Here is a 21252-nt window from a genome sequence, read left to right as displayed (position 1 = left end):
GAGAAAGAGAGATAGAGAAACGCGCCCGCATTGTTTCCACCCGTGGCAAATTACGAATCGTTCTTACGTCGCATAAATTAATTCCTTAATCGCTCCGTGATTAACACGATTCGTTTCGTATGAAATTATAAGCACTTCGATGCGTAACGTAGCTGAAAGTGTCTTGCATTTTTTTTTTTTTTTTTTTTTAATGTAGACGTAAATGAACTTACAATTTCTCTACCGACTTTTAAAGACACGAGGTTTGCGTAATAAAATTTTGAAGGTAAACATTCTTCGAGCACGAAACGAAACGTCGAAGACCGCGTCGAACTCACAGATGTCTTCTCCTTAGTCTCAAGTTCATCCCCTCTTTGAGCTCCCTTCTTGATGTTTCTGAGAAGCGTTATGGAGAAGTCGGTTGTGGACCCTTTTGTTTACCGACTATGAACGTCGTATTACCGTAACGTAATTGGCGGAACAAGCGCAACGAGATGACCAGAGATTGATGAGTCTCTTTCTTTTCTTCGAGATTCTGATCGCGCTGAATTGCGCGCTGCCAACAATACAACTTTCGCGATGTAATATTATATTTTGTCGCGTGTATCTATAAGAATTATTTAGAAAAAAAATTATCCTTAAACAGCATAAATATATTGATTGATCAAAATCTTTATAAATTAATTATATCTTCATAAAAATTAATATATAAAATTGTATACACAGAGAGAATTTTCTTTTAGAATTTACCATGAAAATTATGGCAATCGTGGGATAATATGGTATTGGAATTTTATAAGAGTTTCTCTGATTTAATATTTATCACAATAAAAAAATAAGAGATATCGATTTGTTTTTTAAAAAAGTACACATTGTGACTATGTTAAGTAAAAAGAAATAATTTTTTAAAAAAGTGTTATGTTCGTTGACAAAAAATGGTTACATAATATAACAGCATCTGACGCTCTAACTCATGCCAACAAACATGAATTTGTACTGCGTTCGTCATATAATCTTATAATTGTTGTATTTATTTATGATGTCGAAATAACTAAATTAATTTTTTAACATATTATTAGGATATTGAGAAAGACTGTCGTACAGTCGAAACGTTTATCTGAACTTTTGTATAGTATGAAGTAAATTAATAAATAAATTGTTCAATTAATAGCATATAAGCTCGTTAAGTTGGCCTTTTATTATATCACATAAAAAAATAATATCTATATTAATATTTTTCATTGTGGTAAATCCGAAAATCTCATAAAATTCTTTCAATACCATATTGTCCCACGATTATCATGATTTCCAGGATAAATTCTAAGAGAAAATTCTCTCGGTGTATATACTTTATACTTAATTTATATATAAAATATAGCTATATATACTATATATATATATTTCGTCACTATTATTAGCGTATTAGCGTCACTCGAGCGATTCATCTTGCATATATTTTTATATTCGTCTATCTTATAGCTTTCAGCTACTCAGTCTTTTTATACTTACACTTAATCCTAAATGCTACCTAGCTCTTTTTCACGCTGCCACTTAAGGCTTAAAGAAAACGGGACGTGGGACCGTCCGCTCTCTTAATCGCAGCCGCGAGCGGCCGGTATTATTATGTGGTCAACCTATTAGGGACTCGCATTATCAGCCCCCGGTGAGTAGGTGCATATAAGGCCTGTCTTCCTCATCCACCCGCCACGCCGCACCGTGCTGCAGCGGCAAAAGGTTCCACGATTTATCGCGCATCCGCGAATGAACGTTCTTTATAATAGCGGCTACAATAGATTTTACGACGTACGCTCGTTAAGCAAACGCGGCCGAGAGATATGGAAGCTCTTATTTTTTTTTTTTTTTTTTTCGAACCTCAATTAAGTATCCCTCTTCCGAACGCGTGCGATTTAACGACGTATAAATTGAAGATACAGGGTGTCTAGCGGTCAAGAGAAAGAATCGGGCATTGTCAGGGATTTTGATAAATCTGAAATTGTCAGAGAGAAGTCAGGAAATTTTACTATTTATCTGGATTTTTTCACATTATTCTAGCTGGACACCTTGGGGTCGATTGTGTAACTTTTTCTAAAGTGAAAACGTGAAAAGTGAAAAATTTCCACCAATCACGCATTAATTTTAAAATGAAATCGATGTGTGATTGGAAGAAATTTTTCACTTTTCACATTTTCACTTTAGAAAAAATTACACAATCGACCCCCTTGTTTAATAACATGTAAATTGAAGATATATTATAAAAGTGATTATGACATATTGAAATGCCAGGCTCTAATCTCTCGTAGAATTTTCTATCATTGCAGTAATCCGTATTACAGAGAGGGATTACGATTGCGGTCGCGCGTGCGACACGTTTCGCGGTCGGCGCGTTTGCGGTGGTTTCTCCAGCTTATATATATATATATATATATATATATATATCTATGTAATCGCGAGGGGAGGAGGTATTAAGGCGAGCGAAGGCCCCTATAGGCGTGAATGTACACATAGAGAGAGGAAGGAAGGCAGGCTATCGTGAAATCGTCACCGCTTGGGCACGCGTCTCGTGCGCAGCCGGTGCTGCTTTGCATCTCGACAGAATCCACCTGTCGATGAAAGGAAGAGGGCAAAAAAGTCTCGTCAAGTTCGTTCGCTTTCTCTCCCTCGTTCCCATTTCGTTGATACGCTCGCTCGCTCAACCACCGAGCGCTTACACGATGTTGTAACCGCGTTGAACAAATAACCTGTTACGTCGTTTCTTCGCCACGTGATGTATAATTCTGCCCTTGTCGACGCTCTTCGCCTCCAGCTTCTTCTCTATCTATATATCTATATATCGAGAGAAGGAGAAAAGCGACGACCACCGAACAACTACTTGTCGAGAAGCGGAAGCGGCGCGATTCCCGATGGATGCTCTTCTACTATATGTATGTATCCGGTCGCGAATTTCGCGTGCGCGCGAAACGATAATTATTTTTTCTATCTTTGTGCCTATCTCTCTCTCGTGAAGCAAAGTACCTACTTTCATAATCCATATCCTCTTGCGTTCGAAAACAAATTTAATTAATACGTGGAATATTAATAAACATCCGGTTAGATTCGTGCTTATTTCTATAGCAAAGTTCCCTAAACTTTGTCCGTCTCTCTTTTTATATCCGTATATATTAAGGCGGCGTGATTCTTCGAGTATAAAATGTAATCGGCGCGTCTCTGTATTACGAAGAACCGGAGTGAGAGAGATTCATTAATTTCATGTCTGCGTATCCCTTTTTTTGCGATATATTATCTAATAAACCGCGAATAGAGTCATCTTTCTCGTTTTACTTATCTACCACGAAACGTTACATACGGCGAGCACGTATATATGCGGCAATTAGTAAATTCAGATTTCAATCCGATAAATCAGTGAAGTGCACGTGACCAGCACGTTATGTGTGTACGGCACAATCAGTCTTATCTATTCCGTTTCTGTAAGTCATTTGGCTCCCATAAATGTATTGACTCGCATGTAATTATGACGGCGCAAAATTTTATCTGACGATATACTATATACCTATACTCGCTGCACTTTATATACATCAAAGTTGTTTTATTGGTGTGCTACTTCTCGTAAGCCGAGATGTGCGCGCGCGATTACAGCTGATCGCGAAATAAAAATACCACTTCTTGTTTATATTTACATCGTTATTGTATCATGATCACGATTATATCTTTTCGTTTTATACCATAATTTTACATAACTTTGTTATTTTGTATAGGTATAACATAGTGCAATTCATAATTAAATATTATTCTGGAAAAAAGTGTACGCACGCGAAAGTGTGTAATCTTTTCAATTTTTTTTTTTTTTGGAAATGTTTCTCGACAATCGTTGATTGCGCAATAAATATACTGATTGAGATTCTATTGTCGATGCGAGATTGTGAAAAAAGATCGAGCAATTTCAGCGAACGCCTGTCTGAAATGATGTATGTCCCACCGAATACGTCGAACACAATTAAGAAAAGCGAGCGTGGGTCGAAAGTGTGAAACGTTAGATGGGATTACCGAAGACGGGAACGTGCGAGCAAATGCGGGACGATCGCGGCTTTAAAAAGATTAGCGGCCGGTTAACCGCGAGCGAGCGTGCATGTAACAAATTTACGCGCGTCATTTAAGTCCGACAAATTCGATTTTGCGGTCACAGTTCAAATTCGACCGAGGAACCAGTACGAGATGCGATAGGAATAATATCGGTTCGTCTGGTATTTTCGATGCTAATTTCGTGCCAGACGCACTATATCGTTCGGGGAGAAAATTTGGACTCATCTAAAACTCTAATTTTTTTCAAACTGTCTCAGATGATTAATATTGATTTAATTCACAAAGAGAATTTTCTCTCAGAATTTAGCCTGAAAATCATGCGGTAATCGCGGAATAGGTAATATGGTATTGGAAAAATTTTGTCAGTTTCTTCTTAATATTTCCTACAATAAAACTATTAATATTCTACCATAAGATATAAAATATGTTCAATGGTAAAATTTACTATATGTACATATTTTTTATTGTGATAAATATTAATCAAAGAAACTTACAAAATTCTGTCAATACCACATTGTCCCACAATTAACATGATTTTCAGGATAAATTCCAAGAGAAAATTCTCCTCGTGTTGTGATATTAATATAATATATTGATATTAATCAAAATATTTTAATTTAATAAACATTGTTTAATTTTTTCTTTATTGCCATACTTTTCATTTAGCATCTTTCGCTGATGTTTGATTATACATAAATTTAAAAATATTTTTATTACATTTTATTATTATTATTTAATTAAAAAATAATCGTACAGCAAACTGTTGGATTTCTCGGCAGTCTTCTGCTGATTAAAGGAGACAGTCTTAATGGACTCGCGCGCGCAATTTATCATCCGGAATCATGATTCTGCGTAGACGATTCGCAGAGACGCTCGATCACGCTTCGTCCTCGTTAATAGACAGTTTTCGCGGTATACTTGGCGACTATGTTCCCGCGTTTGATACGTGTCCGGCATGATTTACGCTCATTGTACACGCGACTCGATCGTTTACCATATTCGTGCCAGTTTTATTGCAAAAACTTTGTTTTTTAATCGGCGAGAAGCGCGCGTGCGCGTAGGCAGGTAGTTTTTCTTCGTAGAGTCCATTTCTCAAAGTGCGTGAATATATACATATATATATAAATACACGCACGCGTATCTGGCGGTTATTAATAAATTTCGCGGCAACGGCCAATACACAGTGGCCGCCGCAAATATCGTAATGCCAGGACGCGCGTCAAAAGTCGGGGGATATATCGACGCATTAAAACGCGCAATATCTATATACGCGTTGACGTAGGATGAACGCACACGGCATGTCAAATGCTCCGTTTATATCGTTTTAATATTATTCCCCAACCTTCGGAGATATCAAAAATTCAATGCCGAATGTATTATTCATAAAGAGAGACGACGCTCGTGTCATTTTATGTCTTTTATATTTTTTCCGACATTTTACGATTCGACAAAGTAATGCTTTAACCCATCTGTATAGTAATAATCTATCGAATGTGAAGACCTTTTTTTAATCGCAGATTTTCTGTTTTTTTTTTGTTTGCAGAACTCTCGTTATTAAAAATTGTGCAAGGTGAGAAGATGAAATACGTATCTAAGGATTCCATCTCTCTCTCTCAAGATTTTTCGCTTCGACATTTCACAACGGGGTGAAGCCTGGATAGAAGGAAGACATTCGTCATTTTTTCTGCGACCGGTGAGTTCTTATTTGCACAATTCGAATAGAATTCTGCATCGCATCGTCTGTTTCTCTTTGCCACGATTATCGAGTGATTTAGCGGCGTGCTTTGTGCGCCAAGAATGAACCGTGTAACTGGCTTTTAACGGGCATTATCGTTAATTCGATCGCGCGACACGGTCGTTAATAAGATATATGTCGCCGGCTATATAAGAAACCGGCTAAAGAGAACGATCTCGTTCCGTACTAAAAACCTTCCAACCCTTCGTATATTCAGGAGCTAAATCATATACGATCTCGAAATAAAAATCTATATTGCAAGATATAACAAGGTTGTTAAGTCGCCTTCAGGCTCGAAATCTTTATAGAGAATATATTATTATGGGTGCGCACATGCACGTGGCGGAAAAAATTGAGTTTTAATTTTGCAATCACGAAGAGCGACACTCGATTTTTGTAGACAAGTAGACAACGAAGGGTGGAAAGAGCGAAGGGGGAAGATTTCGCGTCGGGATGGGGAGGAAGAGGAGAGAGAAACGTTCATTATTCTATTCCGGCGAGGCGAGGCCGGCAATCTGGTCTTATAAAATAAACCACTCTAGCTTGCTGCTGCTCGCGGTCGGCGCGATGTGTCAAATAAATCGTAGCTCGCTTCTTACAAGCTTACTTGCAACTTTACTCCTACCTCGTCCACCCGTTTTCTCTCTTTCTCCCTCTTTCTTTTCAACAGCCCTTCGAATCTCTCGTCTCGCATTCATGAAATAAATCCTTCGCGAGTACTTTGACGCGTCTCTGCATAAGGGAAAGAAGAACGAAGTGCCGAGAAAACTCAATACATCGCATACTGTATACAGAAACTTTATTATTCGAGGATGTTTGCATCGCGAGAAGATGTCAGTCGTGACTTTGACTTTAACTCTTAAGTTACTTAACTATCGCTGGAAGAAAATATTTAGAGAGATGAGTGTAATTGAGAGACAGAATATATGTATTATATATTTTTTTATTTTGAGAGTAAAATTTTTAAATTTGATTCAACAAACTTTTCAGATGATAATTTATTCAAAAATCGAGTTCCGCATCTTCGATTAATCGTTTGAAATCGATATATACATATACTATTCGGCATAATGAAGCTCTCTCGCAAGAGATCGAGTCTTTTTGTCTTTGGACGAGATGTTAATCAGCAATTTCGCCAGAGATAGCGTGGGTATCACCGGATGTGAGACAAACTCATGCGAGCCACGCGATCGCGGACAATACAAGCGGGGCAAAGAAGAAACGCTCGTGTAATTCATCTAGCGTGTATATTATCGTTCGCGCGGACCTGCACGCTCGCGCCGTTTTATTCCGTGTAAACACCGGAAGCGAACACTGTTACCCGCTTTATGATTCGTTCGTAAGACAATCCAGCTTTCTCTCTCTCTCTCTCTCTCTCTCGCGATGTTTCAGTTCGTCCAGCCCGAATCGACAACTACCGGTTTGTAGTAATTCACGAAAAAGCCGACGCGCCAAAAGTCACATTTTATTTTCGCGCCGAGAAGAAGAGACAGGGTGTCTAGCAGGTAAACCGGACATTGTCAGGAAATTTTACTATTTATCTGGATTTTTTCACATTCTACATTTGTCTCAATAATTTTAAATTTTTATTAAATAAATATAAACTTTTTCTTATTTGCTTCGATTATCGTACATAATGCAGATTGTATATATTTGGTTTAAATTTTTGTTTTAACTTCCGAATCTTTTCATTGCTGACAAAAATATCTCAAGGATTTCACATTTAATTGATTTATTATATATGCAAATATATATTTAGAAAAAATAATACTAAAAAGTCAGGAAAAAATTAATTTCTGGTCTTGGAAAATCTGAAAAAGTCAGGGAATTTTTTCATTCAATCCACTGGACACCCTGTTTTAGTTCGTCCAGCCCGAATCGACAACTACCGGTTTGTAGTAATTCACGAAAAAGCCAAAAGTCACATTTTATTTTCGCGCCAAGAAGAAGAGAGCTTCTCTCGAATCCGTCGCTCGGTTTTTTATTCCACGTCGGCGAGAGCGACCTACCGAGAGGGGATTAAGTACTCTGAAACACCATTATTCTCTATGAAATGTTTGTGTCGTTAGCTAAAAATGCTCACGGAGCTGCCAACGATTTACTCCGGACGATAATCTGATTCATCGTCCAGGATGGTGGAAGGAGGGAAGAAGATCTCGACAAACGTGCGCGTTTCTAAATTCCCTCTTCTTTTCTCTTTCTTTCTCGGTTATTCATTCGCGCGCGCGACGTTCCCTTTCTCGATCTGGAATTTGGATTAAAGGAGAGCTCGAGACCGTCGAGACACGCGAGGGAAGAGATTAAGTAAAGCCGGAATAAATTACCTCTCCTTTCTCCCGCCTGCTAAATAAGCCGCCTAGTCTGGCCGCGCAAGGGGATGAACTTTGCTCGCATAAAGAACTCATCGAATTAATCGCTCGGTTCTTTCAGTCAGTCTCTATACCGAGTGAGTGTGAAGTTCTTTGCTCTTTTTGTCTTTTTAGTCAAAGTTATAATACCCGTATAATCTAACCTTCGGAAAGCGACCGAGGAAAGTCGTCTACCGTATCGCGCCAAGATCTTTCTTCCAAATTAATTAGTCGAGCAATTAACTGATCACCTTGCCGCGCTTCCTAATAATTACCTACGCGCTCTCTAATTATTGATGGCGGCGAGAAGGAGAGGCTCTTAAGCAGATAATAAAATAAAAACGAGAAATGACAGCCATTAAATCGTCATTTCATCTTCGAGATTAAGGTTCAAGGAGCTATATTTAATTATTTGATCAGACTTTTTATATACGTTCTTCGTTGTGTTAGCTTATCGTTTATCTAAAATATACACTTGACATTTTCGATATCGAGAGAAAGAGAGAGAGAGAGAGAGAAAACGAGAAAAATGATCATACATTAAAATGAAAGTTTTCCATTACGCCGACATATCGTGTTTGGTTCGCGCGCCTGCAAGACGCATCGATCACATAGGGAAATAAATGGCACGAGTCTGCTTAATCGACCAACGAGGCAATACCAATTAAAGTTGCATTCCCGAACGATGTCCTCCAGCACTCGCATATGTACGCACGCGAGCAAAACCTATCGATAAACATCACGCGCGTCATCGCTCCGTTCCTTAGCTACTTCCCGATGACGCCGACGATGCATTTTCATGCATTCCCGCAGATAATTGCCAGCAATTCGGCCCTTACTTTTCCCATGCATTCGCAACGTGTTTTTAATTACCACGTTTGTAATTGGCTACATTAATTTAATTTAATTTAATTTATTAATTACTTAACTTATGTTAATTATTATTATTATTAATATACACAGAGAATTTTCATTTAGAATTTACCCCGAAAATCATAATAAGATATAAAATATGTTGGATTAATTTCATTGTACATATTATTAATATTTTTTATCGCGATAAATATTAATCAGAGTTAATCTCTGATTAAATTCTCCCACAATTGCCATAAAAAATTTTCAGGGTAAATTATTTAAGAGAAAATTCTCTCCGTATAATTATTCAATTTTTCATCGATCCAGTTTATTAGTGTATAAGCACACAGTAAACAATGTTTCTCGCTATCTTTCCAATTTGTGATAATAGAAAATGAGTCATACATTAGTTCCAAGTAAGCGCGTTTACTATACGGAATGAATGAAGGGAACTTTGTATATATAGATTTCGATAAATCTTGCGTAGTAATTTTCGCTCGACGCGAGATTACTCGTCCAATTTCAGCTTCGCCCACGTTCGTCTCGCGTCTGTATCTTCATCTTATAAGTACGGAGCAGCGTACTCACCGTATTGCGAGGTTCGCGATCTCCTTTCCGAGAAAACTCCTTCGATGGCGTCTCGAAAAACTCCCTCCTGGCTGCCTTTGAGATGCTTCTGGCGCTTCTGGCTTTTCTCAATCCGCTCTCAGGAACTCAAAACTCTGTCTCTCTCTCTCTCTCTCTCTCTTTCACTCGAACGCACCCGCAGCACGATCTCGAGGGAGGATCGAAGGAAAAAAAAACTTGGGACCGGCGAAGAAAAGCTACGATAGAGTCACACCGTCGAAAGAGATTCGCGTCCGGAAAGCGAACGGGAGCTCTTGTGATTCACTGTACACGCATTCCCGCTGTTATTTCAGGCCGACGGCGGCGCGTCATTCTAGATCCTCCATCGCTCCTCTTTTCCACGCGCGTTCCATCCTCCGTCCACGAGGAGTCTCTCTCTCTCTCTCTCTCTCGTTCTTGACGTTTCTCAAAATCCCATCACCGGGAAGTGGTCCATCCATTCACTGACACTGATCACCCTCGACGGACTCGTTCGATTTTTTTTGTTCTTTCACCACAAATATCGCGCTCTCGAGATCGATCACGCGGAATCGATCCGGGTGGTGAGTTCTTCGGGGCAACTGGCGATTATTATACGCGCGTCCGGTCGCTCGCGATGCTCGTTGCGCTCTGCGGGCTTCTCTAGATCTCGTCTGCGAGGCGCTGCGGCGACACTGACGGGACAGGCACCACTCCGATAGGAGAGGATGTGCACGAGGAAAGCTCGGGGCGAAGTGCCAGAAGAGCCGTTTGCTTGAAATAACCGCTCGTCCACGCTCGCGTTCCCTCCGCAACCCCTCTGTCGATCTCTCTTTCTCACTTGTTCTCTTTCTCTCTCTCTCGTCCCGTTTCCCCACTACTCGACCAAGTGCTCCGATAGATCGTCGGCGAAACCTTCTGACTTTACCCCACTACTCCGACGGGCATCTTCGTTCTTCTCGTTCTGACTTTCTAACGCCGCGGTTGCTCGCTCTCTTTCTCTTTCTCTTCATCCTCGCCTCTCCACTTTTTTCTCCTACCCCGAGTTCGTCGCATCGTGCGTGCGCCGCTCGTACGCACATGTGTAGTACGAGATGCAGTTTTCGCGCCATTCCGAGAGACGCGCGAAAGCAAAGCCGAGGGTTTCATTTCAAATTCTGGAATTAATTTTGCTTTAGAAGCCTTTTTGAAAAATTGGCGGGAAAATAGTTGTGCGTAGATGGATCGAGGAAGGACCGTCACCGTCTTTAAAGACGGGTCGACTATCTTAAGTAGGGTCCGACCACTTTGTTGAAACACGAGAGAATGCATTTGATACTTAAGGGCGCTCTTTTCCCTTTTCCGCTTGTGGTATCGAGACAATTGTGCGAATCACCACCACTTCGCGGATCATTTCGATGGCGCTTTGTGACCGTCAGCTTGCTAGGTTGGCCTATTTTTCTTTCGTCGTGCCACCGTCTCCGGAACACATTCGGGACATGTGTCGCCCGAACGTCGACCACCTTTTTCGTTTCCCTCGGGGACACACCATGATTGTTAGAACAGTCGAGATTACCAGCCTTCCCTCTCTTTTTCTCGCTTTCTCTATCTCTCCGTCTATACGCGTCTCCCTTTTCCACCCCCTGGCGATGTCTGTCTCCGTCCGTTATTTATAGAAAGCCACTGATGACTCGCCTAATCGTAACGACCTCACGGCACAGAGAGACTTCACGGATACCTATTATTATCCAGTCGAATTAATTGAAACTCGCTCGGGGCAATCGTCAGCCGTAGCAATTTATATTTGCCGTTTGTATAAAAGGGAGCCCTTCGTTATTTATATTTAACCCTTTCTGATGTATCGGATACGCTTTTGCGCGCATTTTCATCTTCTTTCGCGCGTAACGCTTAATCCACGGTGTCGTTAATGGAGCACTCGCGAGATAATTCGTCGCATCGGGGGCTCGTTTGTCTCCCGAACGCCCGTAATTCTCCCTCTTTCTCCCCGAGAATGATTCATTGATTTATTTTTATAGTTTAATGCTAAGTGGCGACGCGCGCGCACCTAAAGATTTATCTAGGACGCGCTGAAAGTAAGGACCTTTATCGTGTCACGTATATAGTACCTTCTAAATATAAAATCTTTATAGCGCCGCGTAAAAGCGAGATCTCTCCCGACCCTTTCGGTTTATCAGGGAGTCTATAGGGAATTTTGGAAAACCGGGGATTGCCAGGGAATTTCATAAATCTGGAATTGTTAGGAAATTTTACTATTTATCTGCTAGATTTTTTCACATTCCACATTTGTCTCAATATAATTTGAAATTTTTTATTAAATGAATATAAACTTCCTTTGACTCCCAGCACGCTAATTTTCTGTGTTGTTAAAAATCGATTTGTTCATTTGTATTTTCATCATCGTGTTATTTTATTTCAATGTGGTTAGAGATAAAACTAAATGTGTTTTTTTTTTTTTTTACTTTTGATTATCGTACATATAATGCAGATTGTATGATTGATTTAAATTTTTGTTTTTTAACTTCCGAATCTTTTCATCGTTGACAAAAATATATCTCAAGAATTTCATAATTTATCATATAGATATATACAAATTATATATTTGGAAGAAATAATACTAAAAAGTTGAAATTTTTTATTAAATGAATATAAACTTCCTTGACTCCCAGCACGCTAATTTTCTGTGTTGTTAAAAATCGATTTGTTCATTTGTATTTTCATCATCGTGTTATTTTATTTCAATGTGGTTAGAGATAAAACTAAATGTGTTTTTTTTTTACTTTTGATTATCGTACATATAATGCAGATTGTATGATTGATTTAAATTTTTGTTTTTTAACTTCCGAATCTTTTCATCGTTGACAAAAATATATCTCAAGAATTTCATAATTTATCATATAGATATATACAAATTATATATTTGGAAGAAATAATACTAAAAAGTTGAAATTTTTTATTAAATGAATATAAACTTCCTTGACTCCCAGCACGCTAATTTTCTGTGTTGTTAAAAATCGATTTGTTCATTTGTATTTTCATCATCGTGTTATTTTATTTCAATGTGTTTAGAGATAAAACTAAATGTGTTTTTTTTTTACTTTTGATTATCGTACATATAATGCAGATTGTATGATTGATTTAAATTTTTGTTTTTTAACTTCCGAATCTTTTCATCGTTGACAAAAATATATCTCAAGAATTTCATAATTTATCATATAGATATATACAAATTATATATTTGGAAGAAATAATACTAAAAAGTTGAAATTTTTTATTAAATGAATATAAACTTCCTTGACTCCCAGCACGCTAATTTTCTGTGTTGTTAAAAATCGATTTGTTCATTTGTATTTTCATCATCGTGTTATTTTATTTCAATGTGGTTAGAGATAAAACTAAATGTGTTTTTTTTTTTTTTACTTTTGATTATCGTACATATAATGCAGATTGTATGATTGATTTAAATTTTTGTTTTTTAACTTCCGAATCTTTTCATTGTTGACAAAAATATATCTCAAGAATTTCATAATTTATCATATAGATATATACAAATTATATATTTGGAAGAAATAATACTAAAAAGTTGAAATTTTTTATTAAATGAATATAAACTTCCTTGACTCCCAGCACGCTAATTTTCTGTGTTGTTAAAAATCGATTTGTTCATTTGTATTTTCATCATCGTGTTATTTTATTTCAATGTGTTTAGAGATAAAACTAAATGTGTTTTTTTTTTTACTTTTGATTATCGTACATATAATGCAGATTGTATGATTGATTTAAATTTTTGTTTTTTAACTTCCGAATCTTTTCATCGTTGACAAAAATATATCTCAAGAATTTCATAATTTATCATATAGATATATACAAATTATATATTTGGAAGAAATAATACTAAAAAGTTGAAATTTTTTATTAAATGAATATAAACTTCCTTGACTCCCAGCACGCTAATTTTCTGTGTTGTTAAAAATCGATTTGTTCATTTGTATTTTCATCATCGTGTTATTTTATTTCAATGTGTTTAGAGATAAAACTAAATGTGTTTTTTTTTTACTTTTGATTATCGTACATATAATGCAGATTGTATGATTGATTTAAATTTTTGTTTTTTAACTTCCGAATCTTTTCATTGTTGACAAAAATATATCTCAAGAATTTCATAATTTATCATATAGATATATACAAATTATATATTTGAAAGAAATAATACTAAAAAGTCTGGGAAAAAATGAATTTCTGGTCTTGGAGAAAATCTGAAAAAGTCGGGGAATTTTTTTCATTGACTCTGCTGGACACCCTGATCTACGTTTCCTGAGTGATCAATGAAGGTGTGATCACCGAAGGCCTCTCCGCAAGAGAAAGAGAGCCATTATACTGTGCAATTTTATACAACGTATCTCAAGGCCTTAAAGAAACTCCAACAAGTATCGATGATCGATGGATATCGATCGTTAGCTTCAATAAGCATGCCCCATCGCGAGATCTGTATCGCCTAACTCGCGCGTTTGTTTGCTCTGCCTCTTCTGGATCTACGAGGAGCCGAGATCGTTATTCACTGCGGATTATCCGGCTAATTAGTACGTGTCGGTATAGAGATGCGAGCGTACGATAGGACGCTGCCCTCTCTCGCTGTCAAGCTCGTCTCGCTGTCACTGATGGAAAACACCTTAAATCTTCCACCGCCACTCGCCGGCTCTCCTCGGAAACGAATTAACCGCTCGTATGTATAAATAGTTACCGGTAATGTGCACAAGAGAGAGAGATCCTCAGAAACCGCGGAATGCGTATCGCGCGCGGTTTGGTTGCCACACACTGAAAACAAATCTTGTTACAAAAATGCTGTTCGAAAATGGACGAAACAGAATTACTGCGGTTGAATCTACCAGAATTCCTTTTAACGCAACAAGCATCTTGTTTGCACAATAAATCAGGTTTTTGCTTTCGAACAGAATTTTTGTTAATGTAACAAATTTTTTTCAGTGCAGAAGTACGAAGTTATATGGCTGATAGGTTACAAGTTACACTTTACAGTCCCGGACTAACAGAGATAACAGCATTTTTTTATAATAGAATATTTTTTTAGTCGCACGCGAGGTACAAAATTACAAATTCGAACGAATTCCCTCCACGTGAGTATTCTTGATTTACCGCGGAAAGAGCGCTTCTTCGAGCGAACAGAGCACGAATTATGAGGGACGGAGAAGAGGTGTGAAGTCGGTGTCGAGGGAGCGTCGAAACGAGCGCGGATGACGGAATTATTATTCTCAACCGTCTCTGTTTCTAGTTTCCTCGGCAGCTTTCTCCGTTCCTCCAATAAGATATAGCCTGTCTGGTTTCGTATATATACGGGAAATCCCTATCGGAAGCATCTGTTTGTTCAACATTCATAGTAAAAGATATATAGAAATTGTAAAGTTTTTTTACTCTCAATATTTGAACGGTGTAGGTATATCTGAAACATTGTAATTGAAGAAAAATTGTTGAAAGAGAGAGAGAGGAAAGTTTATATAAGATTATCTCGTAGCGCTGAGCTTGTTTGCGAATAATATTTTTAGATATACTAAGAGATATTTAGATGTCTGTTCAGCTGAATTAGATGCACTAGTTTAGAGTTTTTTGTACTCAATATTAGAAGGAAAGAGATAAACTCTGAACTAGTGCAGTCAGTTCAACTGAAAAAAAACAGACCTTAGTTTTAAATATGCATGTAATTGTGACATTTCTTAGTGGACGAGATAATCGTTTTTGTGAAAAATTACAAAGAAAATTTTATATTTTGTTATAAAAGCACTGTAAATCACAGTGAATCACAGTTAATATTACTTGACAATAATATTCTTTAAAATGCTAAACGGTATTCAGCGCGATAGATTTATTCGCGATAAAGATCGAGAGAATCACGAAAAGAACCAGATTCGAGAATGGAAATCTTAGCAATTCTGTCATCCTCCTTCCCGGTTGTCATCGACCGAAAACCATGAATTGTCTCGCGGCTCTTCCCGGGAATACTAGTCCCGTTATTCGTCAGAACTTCCTCTGTTTTTTTTTTATTTTTTCCAATGACAGACGAAAGTGGCTCGATAAAATGCGACTTGCCTCTATTTGTCGTATGTATATATTTTTTCTGGTAAAATATGTTCCTGTTATTTTTATAGAGTCTTTGTGAGTAAAATTTTGTCATGAAATTTGAAATAAAGTAAAAACAATAAAAATAAAAAAACGTTATTTATCTCTCGGAAAACTCGACATATAATACGCGAGAAGAAGAACATAAATGGCGCGCGATGTAATCACAGCGATTCGATTTCGGTCGTATAGTCGTAACGAGAAAATCGTAACGCACGTCGCGTAAATTTAGCACATTGTTTTCCGGCTGAGTAAATTCCATCAGTGAGTAATCACTTCCTAAATCCGGCCTCGCTAATTTCGACGATTTTCTCGCCGTGCGACGCAGAGATTGACCCAGTATTTGCGGACATAAGGCATGCAGCAAATGCAATGTTGTAGTACGATTGAAAATAAATTACTTACGAATCGAAAGAATACTTAAGCCTTTGGACAACGATAATTTTTTATTAATTTTTCATTAATTTTTTATTAAGTTTTTATTACGCAAAGGAATAGGGCGCGTAAAAAAATTCATAGTACGAACATTCGCTGCGCGTAAGGGAACGAGTTTATTATTAACTCTTTTGGATTGACACGTATATATCTCTTTGAAGAACGCGGTCTTCGGCGGTGGCATAACAGACCGAATAGCGGTTCCAGGTACCGTTTGCGCGAAAAAGCTCCGCCTGTTTCTGCCTGGATTCTTTTTAACGCCTCGCTAAAGTCATAATATTCGTGGCGCAAACGAGAGCAAACGCCTCGTCGTTTTCTCAGAAGAGTTCTCAATAATGAAGATGGTTTTTTTTAAATGATTAATTTTTTTTTTTGAATGATCTCTATAAGTTACAAACAGATAATTCTGCGGTTACGCTTTCTTGACGGATTATTTATTGAAGATAAATTTTCTCACGTTAAAGCATCTCTCATATTTTCTTTCAAATTTTTTTCTGGGAACTATAACGAATAAATGTCGCAGTTGTAACCGCAAGCGTCGTTGCGTGAAATAGTTTCCTGCTCTTCGTCCGCGTGCAATGGACCAGTACGAGTTCACATGCGCCCGTTTATGTCGTATGCGATGCACCTGAACGAGGATGCTGAGAATGACATAAAGGAGAGAGAAAATTAAATGGTGACTTAATAAAAAGGAAAAGGCTATAATTATATCAATACGAAATAGAAATAATAAAAAAGGCTAATAAATAATTTTAAGTATCTATTGGTTTAAACTTGAAGATCCCATTTCGCAAGCCTTCAGTAAATTAAGAGTAATTACAAATTATGTGTCATGCATATAAGTAAATAAATTTAAATTATTTAAATCTCTACGTGTAGTCTATGAAGGATTTCGAAGTTTATTTGACATTTGACACATAACGTTTAAGTTTTAATTACACAGAATTTTTTCTTAGAATTTACCTTGAAAATCATGGTAATCGTGGGACAATATGGTATTGGAAAAATTTTATAAGAGTTATTATCAATAAAAATATTAATATCTACCACAATAAGATATAAAATATGTTTGCTTAATACACTGTACCTATTAATATTTTTTATTATGGCAAATATTAATTTAAAAAACTCATCAAATTCTTCCATTATCATATTATGTCCCACGCGAGCCCACGATTGTGATGATAAATTTCAGGATAAATTTGAGAAAAAAATTCTCTCCGTATACTTTTAACTATATATAGTTAGATACTGAAGATGATTCGAAGTAGGACTTGAAAAGATCTTCGTTCAAATTTGAAACAAATAAATAAAATGTAAAATTATTATTAATTTCGTACTCGCGTCCTTTATCTTGTGTTTGGCTCTTGTTAACCTTTTGGTACTCGTGTCAACTTCTCTTATTATTAGTACGCGGACGATCACGTTTTTCCCATAGCGCTCGTGCGCCACGATGCCCACCTGAAGGTAAACGACGCAGGTAGTATAGTACGCGAGCAGGTCATTAACGATGGGAGGAAGCAACGGGTAAGACCGGAAGCCACGCACGGAGATGTGACTTGCGAGGTGTTGCGCAGCGATGGCCTCTCCTCGTTCGGGCCTCTGCTCGCGGTCTCGACGAATAACTCGTGTCGACGACGACGACGATGACGACGGTCAACAACCGAAGATATCGAAGCGTCTATTCTCGTGCCACGCTCGTTCATCGTACGATGAACCGCGGGACGTTCGCGCGTTCCTAACTTGAGAAAATGCACGGCTAACCGGATAATATTGACATGAATTTTAATTTTAAATTCGACGCCCGGATTTATATATATACACCTGTACTCTGGCGACTCTGTCCGTCTCTCTCTAGCTTTCTCTCTCTCTCTCTCTTTCCTTACGCGCGATTTGCCATGCGGAAACCACGCTGCAAAACCATTGACGAAGACGTATCGCTTCCGGTCGTGCTTCGAGAATTCTTTTCTTTTTCACCGCAAAAAGAACAGTTGCCTTATTCGCGAACGTTACCTACGTGCACATTTTTTTTCGTAATTTCTCGACATACTTTTTTATATATTTTTATATATATTAACATTTAGTAGGCAGTGTTTGCTGTTATCTAAATAAAATTATATAGATGATTATCTAGATGAAACTTTGGCGTCAGCTTATCTTTATGTAGATAATAAAAATATGTAGTATCTATATCTGCATTTTATTGTTAGATGAAAAAAAGTATTATCTTTACTAAATTATGAAAAATAATTTTCACATAATTTTGATTTAGAATCATAGCACATAAAAATACTTAAATAGTAGAACTCAAGCAGTAAGCAATAAAAATTTATAAATAAAAATATGAATACATATATTTTTATATCCTTTTTATAATTTACATTTTTTTGATAACTGTGTTTATCTAAGCAGTCTTAAAAACTATTATCTAGAAAATTATCTAGATGAATTGCTAATTTTAAAATCATCTAAGCACAACACTGATAGTAGGATGATGCATCATTCACATTCATGAAATTATTTGTACGAGAGAGGGAACGAAGATTCGTATTTGACGTTATATAGTTCAGGGCAGTAGCAAGAAAGTTTTTTTTCAGAGAAACAGCATTTCTCGTTTTCTAGTTAAGTATATGCGCGCATATTTTGGTAACGACTCTTCAAGATGTTTCGTCCAATTTTCACGGTGCGCGAGCGTGGGATTTGGTGGGTGTGTCGAGACCTGCCTAGGGTGAAAAAAGTTTCCCCCATAATCGAGTTTTCGGTTGAACTCTCGCTGGACCAACTCCGCTGCCCCGGATATGCACCGGGCCGGAAAGAGATCCCTCATTTCGGCGTTTTTTCCCGAGAAGAAGATGCGAGAAAAATGAGAAAATAACGAAGGGTCGCGACGGCGAACGGGCCATTTCTTTTTAATCTTCGAATAAGTTAATTGATCGAGAAAATAATTAAATAGCACAAAAAGTTAAGTTGACATGTGATCTTGATGCTGTAATTGAATTCATCATTTTATCGATATTTTTGTTTTTCTTAATCGTTCGATTGCTGTGACCATGAGGGTAACTCCTGTGAAAACATCACGTCAAAGCCTTGTTGCCTGTCAAAACCTTGTCGTCACCCGTATAGATTACATCGCGTTCCTTGAGGATCTCCATCTGCTATTTTCAATTTTACGAAACTTTCAAATCTGTTAAAATTGAAAAAAATCCAAATCTACAATGTCCTTGCGTGTCTTTTACGATGCTCGCGCCTATATACAGGGTGTCCCAAAGCATCCTTTACAATACTCGTGAACAGAATACAGTAAATTGAATAGAAAAATCGTATACCATTTCGCGATATTCGCAATTTAATTATTTTGTTGTTAATTAAAATATTAGACAACGATGAGCAAATGAGCGGGTGGAAAACAGGAATCGGTAAGCATGTAAAATAACTTACTTGTTTACGTTTCTTATAAAGTAACAGAAACATTATCTGAGCAAAAGACGGAGAAGCCATCCCATGTGCTTACCGATTCCAGCCTACTGCTCAGATATTTTAAATGATGAACAACTCGTAATAATTATTACGAATATCGCAAAGTGGTATAAGACTTCAGTTGACTGTGCCCTATATCTGCTTTGGGGGACATCCTGTATATAATAAATAATTCCATTTATTAAATTGGGCAACCGCTTTTTTAATGAGTGATTTCGAAGTAATCTTCCGAGTCTAGTAGTGATTTTTCGAGAAAGAGGAAAGGGAAGGCCTTTTTCCCTTCGATGTGTAATTACCGCGGTCACGGTCGGCGCTCCTCTACGAGAGAGCGCACCTGCCCAACGAAACAGAAAGCAAAGCACCATCGTAATAAACGCTACGCTGCGTCGCGCGTGCGCTCGCAATTACGCACGTGCGATCGCGTTGTACGCGTTTACTTGCGTTTGCGAGCCGCGGGCTCGTCCCAGCAGCGGCTCGACTCGCCGATTAACGTTATATATGTCAAGTCCACTACTGCTCGCGTGACGAAATAACGAGGCCGCGATTCGCGAATGAATTCCGGCTCCTCTCGAATTAATTCACGCAACGCCTTTACGATGCTTATTTACATCTTTATGTATGTACATACGCGCGTGCGCATCTCATTCTCTCGCACGAAAATTCAAATCTGTTAGGTTTGAAACTGACAATGAATGGAATGGAATAATACGGAGCTGATCTTTGGAAGAATCCTAAAAGGAAATAACTTCTAGTCAAAGAGAACAAAGAAACCGGGTCACACCGACTTGGGGCCAGGTCGGTTTCAGTATTTTCAAATAAAAGGATGCATTCTCATTTTGTTGAAACTTGCGAGCGAGAGAACGAGTCGTAAATCCCTATTATTCGCTCGGAGGACCAGATGTTCTCTTCCTTGGAAAAAAAACTTGTTGATCGAGTTCGAAGGCGAGAATTGCGAATGTAGCTAAGTAAACTGGAAACTCGGGTTTTTCTCTGCTCGCGACAATTAGTTCAATTATTTTACCGGGACTTTTATTTCGTATTCGACAAAAAAATGTATTTGGAGACTTTTTACGAAAACGACTTAAAGTCTACCAAGTTGTGAGTTTTGTAGTGGAAGCTTGTTATCGACCTTGAACGACCGATATAATTATGTCGCTCAGAGAGAATATGTATCCGGTTTATGTACGGCGATATAAAGAGTCGGATAATAATTTAGAGTTAAGTACCTCATTGACGACAGGTAGTAAACATATTGGCACGCTATGAGCAACGCCATGATTATATATCGATAGTCCGACCATAAATCAGTGAAATCACTGTTTGTCGGATCGTTCCATCGACGCGTTTTTTTTGTAACAAAAAAATCTTTCCGTCTCAAATAATTCCCTCTGTGAAATAATAAATAAATCCATTACGAGAATGATGTTTTCCGGAATTTTCCAAGATATCATGGGAAAATGTTTTCCAACCGGAAGTCGCGCGTACGCTCAAATTCTGCTCAGAATAACTAATAAAACAACAAAAATAAATAAATAAATAAATTGCTACGCGCGCTCGATTAAAAAAAAATTATTATTGTAATAATTTAGGAACTACTATCTCTGGTGGAAAAATAAATAAATTTTGGAATAAGAA

The 21252-nt window shown here is 37.7% G+C and overlaps 1 protein-coding gene across 1 annotated transcript in view; it reads right to left on the bottom strand.

Moving 5' to 3' along the window:
• Positions 1-10344, bottom strand: part of LOC114928588 (fibroblast growth factor receptor homolog 1) — a 40635-nt gene extending 30291 nt beyond the window's left edge. Inside the window, exon 1 of the mRNA XM_029299842.2 lies at positions 9583-10344. The gene's annotated coding sequence lies outside the window, so the exon portion shown is untranslated. The remainder of the gene's footprint in view (positions 1-9582) is intronic.
• Positions 10345-21252: the final 10908 nt, after the last annotated feature.

The sequence above is a fragment of the Nylanderia fulva genome, unplaced genomic scaffold, assembly GCF_048542155.1.
Source record: "Nylanderia fulva isolate GAGA-0341 unplaced genomic scaffold, ASM4854215v1 Scaffold3, whole genome shotgun sequence".
Lineage (NCBI taxonomy): Eukaryota > Metazoa > Arthropoda > Insecta > Hymenoptera > Formicidae > Nylanderia > Nylanderia fulva.
Note: the sequence above shows the minus strand (reverse complement) of the source record. Positions and strands in the feature narration are given on the sequence as shown.